Source organism: Apaloderma vittatum, unplaced genomic scaffold, assembly GCF_000703405.1.
Source record: "Apaloderma vittatum isolate BGI_N311 unplaced genomic scaffold, ASM70340v1 scaffold17972, whole genome shotgun sequence".
Taxonomy (NCBI): domain Eukaryota; kingdom Metazoa; phylum Chordata; class Aves; order Trogoniformes; family Trogonidae; genus Apaloderma; species Apaloderma vittatum.
This window is the reverse complement of record NW_009702077.1, coordinates 22,447-33,011: the sequence shown is the minus strand read 5'-3', so window position 1 is coordinate 33,011 and position 10,565 is coordinate 22,447.

Sequence of the window (10,565 nt, the reverse complement as noted above, 5' to 3'; positions counted from 1 at the left end):
GTGTGGTCTGACCCTTCTTTGGGAGAAGGTATTGCCAGTAATAGCTAATTAATTGTATTTGAAGCACTCTTCTAAGGACATATATTTATGGAATTAGGATTAAAGGAAAGCTTGTGTTTGTAGATTGCATCCTAATGTAAAGAAAATCTAGTTACTTTTAAATATATTAGCTTTGGAACTGGAATTCTAATAAAACAATCCGTGCAAAATTCTTGGCTTTTGCGTCTAGACAGTTCAGTTAATTCAGGAGGTAGCTACTAGAAACCCTGTGATATGCAGGAAGCTGCAGTTATATAGGATAAAGTCCATGTGGTTATCAGTTTTTACATTTACCTCTACAAACAGAGAAAACACCCTTAGCTCTGAAGTTCCTGAACTACAGGCCATGGAACACTGGAAGGACATACCTGCAAACTTTTGTCAATGCTTTCTCTGATTTTATACTTTTCCTTAGATACGCATTTCTGGCCCCTGTCAAAGTCAGGATACTGGGCTTGATGTAGCTTTAATCCTACTTTCAGAAGAATACTATTGTAATAATATTTTGAATTATTTGGACTTTATTCATGCATTAATCCACTCTGTGGAACTTTGAAGGCACTATGACGTAAGAGAAAGTGAAAATCCATTTCAGAGAAGGAGGAAAATTCAGTGAGATCAAAAAACAGTGCTCAGAAAAGCCCAGAATCTTTTCCAATTAGAAGAAAAAAAAAAACCAAACCCCAAACTACTTAGCATACTGTCCCTACTTAGGATATATACTAAGCTATGTGAAAAAAAAAATTCAAAATTCAATAACAAAAATGGTTACTCAAAACTTTGTATCTTAAAGCACCTCCTAAATAGAAGCTATGGAATTTTAAGATAGATTATTTCAATTAACTATCTGTCATGTATACAGAAAAAGATCAATATTTGCTAAGCAGACAAAAAAACCCAACAACTAAACCTTCTGAACTTTTCAGCAGTACTAATTATAACTTATTTCATATCATGGATCTTAACTTGTTCCATACATGTGCTTAAAAAGGCACATGTGTAATTCCCTCTATCTGTCTTTAAACTGTCTCTTCTGTCACATCTTTCTTTTCTCAGATCTGTCTATAGTACATGGTTTGTATGCAAATACTTATGGAGATGAAGTACAATACAGCAAATGTTTCAGCACTTCATCTGACCTTGAACTCGGTAGGACTAATCTATTCATCTCTGTGACTTATATTTATAGAAGAGCTACAGGTTTGCATCCCTAAACTGTAGGCTCTGAGACAAAGTTTTATGCTTACTACTTCAATGGAATCTGGGAACCCTAAGTAATTAAATTAATAAAAATAATTAAACAAACAGAATAGTAATAGCTTACATTATGTTCTGTGGTGCTTCTGTACAAAATATAGGCTCAAATCTGTATTAAAGTGGAATTTTGGAAGTAAAGCATACTGAAGATACATCAGCCTCTGTAGCTTAGTTATAGTTTAAAAATATAAAATGAGGTGATAGGTACGCAAGATTTTCAGCCCTTACCTTCTTACTGTTGGTATGAAAATCAAGATGATGACAGTAACATCTCTTTCAAGTCAGCGAACTGATGCTGCAGCACTATGAGTCATCTCTTCAGCACTGAACTGCTGTTAAAAAAATACATACTTTAAAGGTGATAAAAGGTATAAGAGTGATAGGTCTACAGGTCTTATGCTATTTGCCCATGGAACACAGGGAAAAGCAGTAAAAGTTCAGGATTAATTCTATGAGCTGGGAAGGTGAACTGTGTATTTTTTCACTATCTTGAGCTCTGCTGAAACTGCAGGTGAAGGCAGCAGTTGGAGATACTCGCTCCATCTGCTTTAACTGCACTGGACACCACAGGGTATTGTATAAGCCACTGAATAGCTAACGGAGTGACAGCGTTCGGTTGTCTGATACCTGATCTAGTCTGTGACCAGAAACTTACCCGAGAAGTTCTTTGCGTGAGCCATGCTAGGACCCAAGCCTCGCAGAGCTCCTGAACTTCTCCTTTGCGCTTGCTGCACAGCCGTGATGCTGCTGCTGCTGCCACCAGTGGTGACATTCTGAGGATGCTGTGATACACTGGCTGTATCAGAACCATCCACGTGCTGTGGGGTCAGGCTCTCCAGAACAGTTTGATAAGGGCCTGTATCCTTTCCCTCAATTTAAAAGTGTAAGGTGAGTGGGGATTTCCTTTCCGGATCACAGTGCCTCAATTCAAGCGTATCTTTCTTCTAGACAGTAGGCACCATTGCCGCCTGTGGCTGTAGGGTAACTCATTCTCTGCTTCGTGAAGGATTATTCAGGTGGATGAGGACAGTTGCCCAGTGGAATTACGTCATAGGCTTGTCTTGAATGACTGTTAGGAGTTCAGAAATAGAGAGGGCAACTGGAGGCACTATTAGAACATCACTTGGAGAACCTCTCTTCCCCCTTGTTTATACAACTGGATTATTCCTGATTCCTACAGATGACTGGACAATCGGGTCAGTGTATCAAGACTCTCATTTACTTGGTTGAACTGTCACATCATCCAGGTCTTCCATCCCCCGTGCTACAGCCAAGCTGAGGTCCTCAAAGATTGACACGGCAGAGTCTCATATAGTCTCTTATACAGAGACTATATGACAGGGGAGGAAGAGCTATGCATGATGTACAGACCTTCATTTTGGTCTCACCACAAGGGGCCTTGACTGTTCAGGATTATAACTCACTAATTCTGCAAGTTCTTGTTCAGAAGTTCCCAGGTGGTGGCTCTGTGATGCAAAGGCTCTGTGATGCAGTCCACCACGTAAGTACATAACATCTCTGATTTCTAGAGCTTGGGCATCTTCACTATGGACAAGCATTACAATCCCCACAGAGATTGTGGTCATTGTCAGCTTTTGAGCATATGTCTGATTTTTGACATTACTGCTTATCACTATTCTTTTTCGTCATGCTGTTCTACTCAGTGTTGTTCAATCAGGTCTTGAGCTCTTGCAGGTAGAGCGCAAATGTGTCTGCAGGTGCCTGGCTGCACCAAGCAGTCCATCGAGGGCAGTTTTCAGATCATCATGACAACTGTAGTTGCCACATACTTTTCAGGTACACAGTAATAAAATCATAGTAATGCAGCCATAACTTGCCTGAAAATTCACGGAGCCTTTCTAGTCAGAATGGGCACTGCAGAACAAAGCTGTCCAGGCATCCTTGATGCAGATTAACAATAAGTGGGCAGCTTAGATGCTCCAAGATGAAATAGCAGTCCATGTGTATATCATTTGCCATCACATAGCACAGTTGCTAACAGCACTTTACTTACGCTTGCTCCTGGAAGTTGCAGTGAGGTGTTCTTGCAGAACCTGCCACTGATGCACCTCGTTATCCAAATAACACTGTTTAAGCCAAGAGTTCTGTCAGGAAGATGATGCTCAGTCCTTTTGAGATGTTCACAGTACTTCTTGGTCTGAGAGCTGAAGGAAGCAGTGGAACAATGAAAGTCTCTCAGAGGTGGTTGTGGAGGCAAAGATGTTTGTTCTTGGTAGTGTTTGGAGAGGTACAAATCGCTGAACGTTCCCCAGATACAGCCTAATGAGACACCCACATTTCAAGGATGCTGTCGTTGTATAAATATACAGGTTCCAGTCATTCCTTTAGTGACCATATCTGAGGAGAACTGCTTGGTGAGGAGCAATGAATGCAGTGTCTTAGTGCCTGCTGTCAGACATCAGAACCCCCAAAAAATGGCATAATCCTTGGGGAAGCCTGAATGACCTGACATTGGGAGCATTACATTTCTTTGGGGAGCATGGGACCGTTTTTATGGTGTATAGGAAGCAAAACATCTCTCACCTGCTTACCTCCAGATGGAATTCCTTGGGAGGAATGAGTACCACGTCAGCTGTGTGACCATGCGTGATGTGACTGGGTGTAACCTAGCCGGTGACGTACTTTCTTATCAAAATAAGCACCTGTGGCTGCTGCCTTGCAAACAAAGTAGTACAAGTCACTGTACTTTGTCCTATGGACTTCTACTTTCATTCTGCATGAGTAAGACTGGGAAGAAAAATGTTCCTCACTTAAGGAACATGCTCATCACCTTGGCTCATTTGTGCTGTACCCTGCTGACTGGTCAGTGCTGCGATAGGGTGTGGGGGATAGGCTGGCATTGGTGGCCTGTGGGTAGGGACCTCCTGCGTCCTTGGGCTCTCTCAGTGTCAGAAGAGGCCAAGGCAAAGAACTGGTGGCTGGATCCAGCCCAGAGAATTGTGGGACAGTTCTGAAGATCTTCAGTAGCTGAATGTAGATTGGAAAACTATATTTAAATACCACCCTCATGTTTTGTTCAATTTCTTGAAGTTGAATAATCACTTCTTGTCATCTTATATGAAAAGAACCTCTGGTAGATCATTTACTATCTCTTCTCTCTGCAACTGGTGAGTATTCTTGTCAGCAAAGTCAAAGACGTGAAAGTGGCTTTTTAAAATCTCAGTTAAGGTCCTTGTCTCATCTGATGTGTGCATCGTATCTTGCCAAAAGTGCACATAAACGTGGTGGCTGTTCTAAAGCTTGTTTGTCGCACTGTTTTGTAAGATGATGGAGCAGGATACGCAGATATGAGGATGCAACCCTTGCTCCTGGGCTGGAAGGGTGCACGAAATCAGGAGGCATCATCCTCTGCAGCATAAAGAAGCCTTAACAACTGAGATCTTGCATAGATCGTGCCCATGCAAAGGCAGAGCCCTGGTGAGAACTATTCTGTAGTCTCTGCGCATATTTCTCTACCTGAGAAACTGTTTTGTCCCAGAGCAGAAGCTGAGCGTAAAATAATACAAATGCAAATACAAAAGTTCAGGGAGCCTGTGCAAGACATGTGGCGATAACACGCGGTGCTGTCTGAAATGGCTACTTTGGCACTGGTAATTGTTTTCAGTTATCTGTACTAAACACTCTGTGTCTTTTTTTTTGCAAGCAAACAAGATTGCATCGGATACATTGATTCTCTGTCATCATCCTGACAATCCGTAGGATCTCAAGTATAGGCTAGCTGCCGTAAGCAGCAGAGAAAACACTAATGGAAACTAATTTAAATTCCTGTTTGCATCCCTCATCTAAAGGTGCATAAGCTTCAAAGGCAAATACCCAGTATTTCAAATGTAAAGTTAAATCTTAATTTGCTGGATGAGCCGCTGTCTGGAAATACACAAAGCACTTCCTCTTTGGAATGATACCCAGAGCACTTCTGTGCTTTGAAATGATTCATAGCAGATGGGGAGAAAAAGGATCATTAATTGATTCTTCAGATAAAACATCACAAGTATAACTGAGAAACCCGGCTGGAAAATCAAATGCAGTAAATTTTCAGAGAATTTTATGCTTTTCACAGAAGTCTCTTGGCAGAATTTCAAATCAGCTTGATGACGGTCATTTTAAACCGCGTTTATATTAACAAACCTCTGGAACCATATCCATACTAGGGCAAGACATAGGACACAAAGGGTTTGCTGGGCTACAATTAGTTTAGATTACTTCCCATTCCCCATCAGTAAAGGCAGCCTGTGGGCCAGCTCCCGTTTCACGGGACCCTGCTGTCCCCTTCGTGCCACAGGAGCTCTGGGGAAGCAACCGCGGGACAATATCTGAAACACCCTGCCCAGCCAAAGTCAGCTCCTGCGCTCTTTTGGCCACTGAACCTGGACGTGCCACCACCCATTCTTACTATCAACCATTGAACCAGTGAAACACCCATTCCCATTATCAAACTTTAAACTGAAAATAGAACAAAAGTGACATAAACAACGCAAGATTGTATTTCGTAAGAGCCTTTGGAGTCCTTGCAAGCAAGTCTCTCGATTACACTTTGAAAAGTTACCGCATTAAGCCATATTCCTATCAGTGTATCAGTGCCGTTGGAGAAACAGACCTGTGATCTGTGACATCAGAAACTGGAATTAATAATTTTGTAGTCTGCGACTTGTTTGTTATTCTTATCAGTGATACTTTTTACAAGCTGTTTATTCTCAAGTGATCCATTTTTAAAACCACAGAAATACTGTATATTTTTAGTTTTATTTCTTGAATTTACCTGACATGTAAAGGCAAAGTAGTCACACTGACACTTCTGAAGGATGTTTTAATTCTTTTGTGATATTATATAATTTTTTTATTAATTTTTATCTGGTATAGTTTAGCACAGCAGTATGGACACACCCACTGCATGTCAAAGTATAATCTTTCTGACACTTAAATGACATTTTTCCATTTTCTTGAGTAATGAAGAATTTACAACGCAGGCCTGGAAAGAATCTATGCTCATATTTAAATATCTGCGAAATTTACAGATTCAGTTTTTCAGTTTGAAATCTCTAAGGAAATACGAAATGTTTCACTTACTGCACTTCCTTGTTTTTTTCTAAAGAGATTATGCTCCATGGATTGTAAAAATGCTTCATAAACTATATCTCAATCTACAATTTCATGTAAAAATACATAACTTGGCAAAGCTAGTAGGTGCTTCCACTGTCAAAAATTAAGAAACAAACATTTAGAAAAACTATACTTAACCCAAGCCTAGCTGTAATATTAAAAGGGTGTGTGTGTATATATATATATATAAACACACACGTAGGTATGGATATTGAGGTTCAGAGGAGTCTGGATCTTACAAGTCTAGGAAACCGGATTTCTGAAGTTGTATTATTTTGTCTCATACTGAAAACAGGAAAAGCTCATTTAAGGTTGAAAACTGAGGGAGAGTTTAAGGTACAATTGAGATTGAGGAAGCGTATAAATTTAAAAAAGCTAGCGAGAAGAAAGAAGGTATCCAAACTCCCATATTGCCAGACTATAGTCTGAGGAGGCAAAGCGTGTGAAGGTCAGTCCAGCTCGGAGTTACGGAGATAGAGGTCTGAGCTCAGTGGGGGAAAAGGCAGAGACAGAGAAACGCTGCAGTCAGAAGAGAGAGGGAGGAAGGAAGAAACACCCTGAGGGTGGTGAGGCACTGGGACAGGCTGCCCAGGGAGGCTGTGGATGCTCCATCGCTGGAAGTGTCCAAGGCCAGGCGGGATGGAGCACTGAGCAACCTGATCTAGTGGGAGATGTCCCTGCCATGGCAGGGGGCTTGGAACTAGATCATCTTTGAGGTCCCTTCCAACCCAAATCATTCCACGATTCTAAGACACTCAGGCAATAGGGTGGTGCAAAGAGGCTGCTCCGTGTGTCATGCAAGCCATCTGAAAGACAAGGCGAACTCTTTCTTAAATCTTATCTGGAGCTGCATTTTTCTTGCTTCATGTTGGCTTGCAGATAATTTGGCCACTTTTCCCAAGCATTACTGTTGAATATTTAACTCTTACCTTGATATACAGTAAGTAACTTTGTTACCATATAAAACTTAAAAATAGAAACTAATGAGTCTCTAAGTGATATGACAGGCAAGGGCACGCCTCTTGAGAGCAGCAAGGTGTTTTAGCAGGATAAAGTAACATTCCTCTCAACATGCCTTTTTCCTAGTATGGATTGTGGGATTTAGAGCATATTCTTTACAATCGGTCCTGTTCCAATCACCCCAGCAAAGATCAGTACACAATCACTGCTACTGAGCTAGTGCGCTGGCAACAGCGCATGGGAATGGTTAAAGACTTCGAGCTTCACATAGCCACAACCAGCCACCATATTTCCAAATAAAAAATATTCACCCTCCAAATCTGGCCTTCCTGAAAATTATTCTTGTCTAGGTAATGGGATACTTTGCAAATCAGTTGGACCAAATTAATCAGGTAGATTGTATCTGCTTAACTCTGCCGAGTGGTGCTACACAGGTATATACTAAATGAAGATGTCAGCTAACAATTTTACATTACTTAGTAAAACCAGACCTAAAATCCATTTAGAACTTGTGGCAAATGTGGAATACATCTGTACTTCCTGGGAATACATCTGTACTTCCTGACTTTCACTTTGATGCAAAGTGAAAAGTTTTTTCCTGAATATATACATCCTTTTAATATAATATCATTTCAATATAATATTGTTTCTGACAAGCTGAATCATTATGCTGAACCCTGGCATATGCTGCACCACCATCACTGTCTGATCACACACCTCCTTACATCATTCTTATAGATCATGTTTGTACATTATCATCTCTTTCCAGCTTTGAAGTTCCATCATCCTTGTCAAGATCTGGAAGTGCAGCTCAGGACACGGTAGTGCCCACAAACCGATAGTGGGTAAGTGCCATCTTAATGTGTCACATAGCAATACATTTTAATATTCGGTCATTTAAGTTCAGTACATAAAACTCAAAATACACATAAATTTTCATGTAAACCTCTAAAAAAGAAAAGTGTTTATTGTGCTTCTAAAGTGGAACCAAATATTTAAGAAAAGGTTATTTAAGAGTGATCTTGACACTTCAGTGCTACATGCTTTACAATGTTCATTGTTGGTATTGTAAGTCAGGGAGTCTGATGTGACCAACATGACTCAGAACAATTTTTTTTTTTTTTAAGAATGGATGCTTTAACTATGAAGTTTGTAATTATGTAGCCAGTAAATGACCTGACTGTCACATGCTGGTTACCCAACAGTATATCTAGTCTGCTTTAGAGATTCATTCCATTAAAGGCAACCCAGACTGGAGCCAAATCTTAAGGTCCCTTAGTGAGGGGACACACATAGGATGCCCTCGGGCATGGCAGCCATCTCATAAGCTCTGTCAACATCTTCTCTGAAGGGCTTTTTAACACTCACCCTGCACCCTGTCTTTGTCTGTATCATCATCCAATGTACTCCCATGAGATGGTTTCAGGTAATGTATCAGTTATCTCAGAACAAACTGAAAGGAGTCGAGAAACCTCTGCCAGGGGACAGATCCTGAAATCTGATCAACAGCTGTACCAGGCCGTTTAGTTCGAGAGCTGCTTGAGGGGCCCCTGAAGCCCATCTGTACACTTCATTAGGCATCCTGATGAGACAAAGTGGAAAAGATGGTGTAAGACCTGAGTTATCGTGGTGCTTCTCCCTGTCATTCCAAACAGGCCATGGTCACAATGACTCCAACCATTCTTTAGGAGATCCTAGAGGTGGTTAGGGAACCTAAACCTAGCATAGGGAAGTAACGTACTGCATAGAAACCAGCTGTTCTTGGCGAAGCCAAATATCACACACTAGGTTTTACTATGAGCATCTAACACTTACGTAGCAACTAATAAACAAAAACAGCAGCATAATCTATTACTGACATTGTATAGCAAATACAGTGGTCTGAAGTTATAACTCAGAGTGAATCCTATCAGATTCTCCCTTGTAGTTTTATAAAATCACGACAGAAGCTTCCGTGATAGCAAACGGTCATAAGGTGAGTTCTGTCTCTCACCTGAAAGAGATGAATCACTCTGCTTTTATACAGAGTTAATGTTTATTCACTTCCTAGCCAGTCATCAATGATACACGTTACTTTGCAGCTAGGGGCTAAGTTCACAGGTAGGAACTACAAGCCCTGGAAGGTGCTTCCAGCCAACATTTTAGCCCTACTGACACTCACAGTTCTGCAGCTTGTTAGCTGCTTGCTGTCCTATGAACCTGAAACTTTCAGGACCCTAAATATTTGCTCATAAAATCCCATAGGTACTTCTGTTTCTGCTACTGGGCACACACTTGGTAAGGAATGAATCAAGCTTGCCCAACATCAGGGCGTTTGTGATGAAGACAGCTTTTGTGACATACTAGTTTACTGAACTTCTGACTCTCTTTCAAATCCAAATAAGCTAGTAGTTCTAGCCATCAATCCTACGAATAATTTGGATAGTTTCAAAGATGCTGAGAAATAAAGAAAATCTGACTGAATCTAATGAAAACACTTTTGATTTTTTTATTAGGATCACTGTATTTAATTCGAAACCTCTTGAATGAGAAATTCCAGACTGGTGTTAGAAATACTCTTTGCAGTAAAGATAATGATACTTAAATTGATACTTAAATTGATACTTATAAGCCTGGATTAGAGGTCAATTACATTTCTAAATCCAGTTTCTTGTTATCTTTAAAGTGTGTATTTGGAATTGTTCATGATTTTGTAAAGACTATTTTCTGTGCAGCATACAGAGTGATAATGTAAAAGCTGAAAAGAGTTAGAAAGTAGTAAGTTAGAGTAAAGAAAAAATATATACAGATTTCAGAATTAAGAATAGGTACAAAGCTTACTCTAAATTTCAGTGCACCCAACTTAACCTCTCAGAATTCTGCAAGCTATGGGCAACATTTTAGACAGACAGCCTAAGGTGAGAGTGTAATTTCCGTCAAAGCATATCACTGATCTTTCTTCAAGTTAATTGAGGAGTGAGTTGCTCAGAGGTGTGAATTTTCACAGTAAAGAGTTTCACTTGCATTCCTCTGCACTGTGAGAGTGACACTTTGTACTACCCTAGTTATAGTACAAAGACTGTGGACCTTTAACAGAAAAGTTAACTTTTGCTGGAAGACTGTAACATCTCAGTGTACATTAATTTACTGGCCTCTTTTAAAAAGCAGCACAGCTTATGTCATATTTATTACTTCTTATGAGTGACATCCAG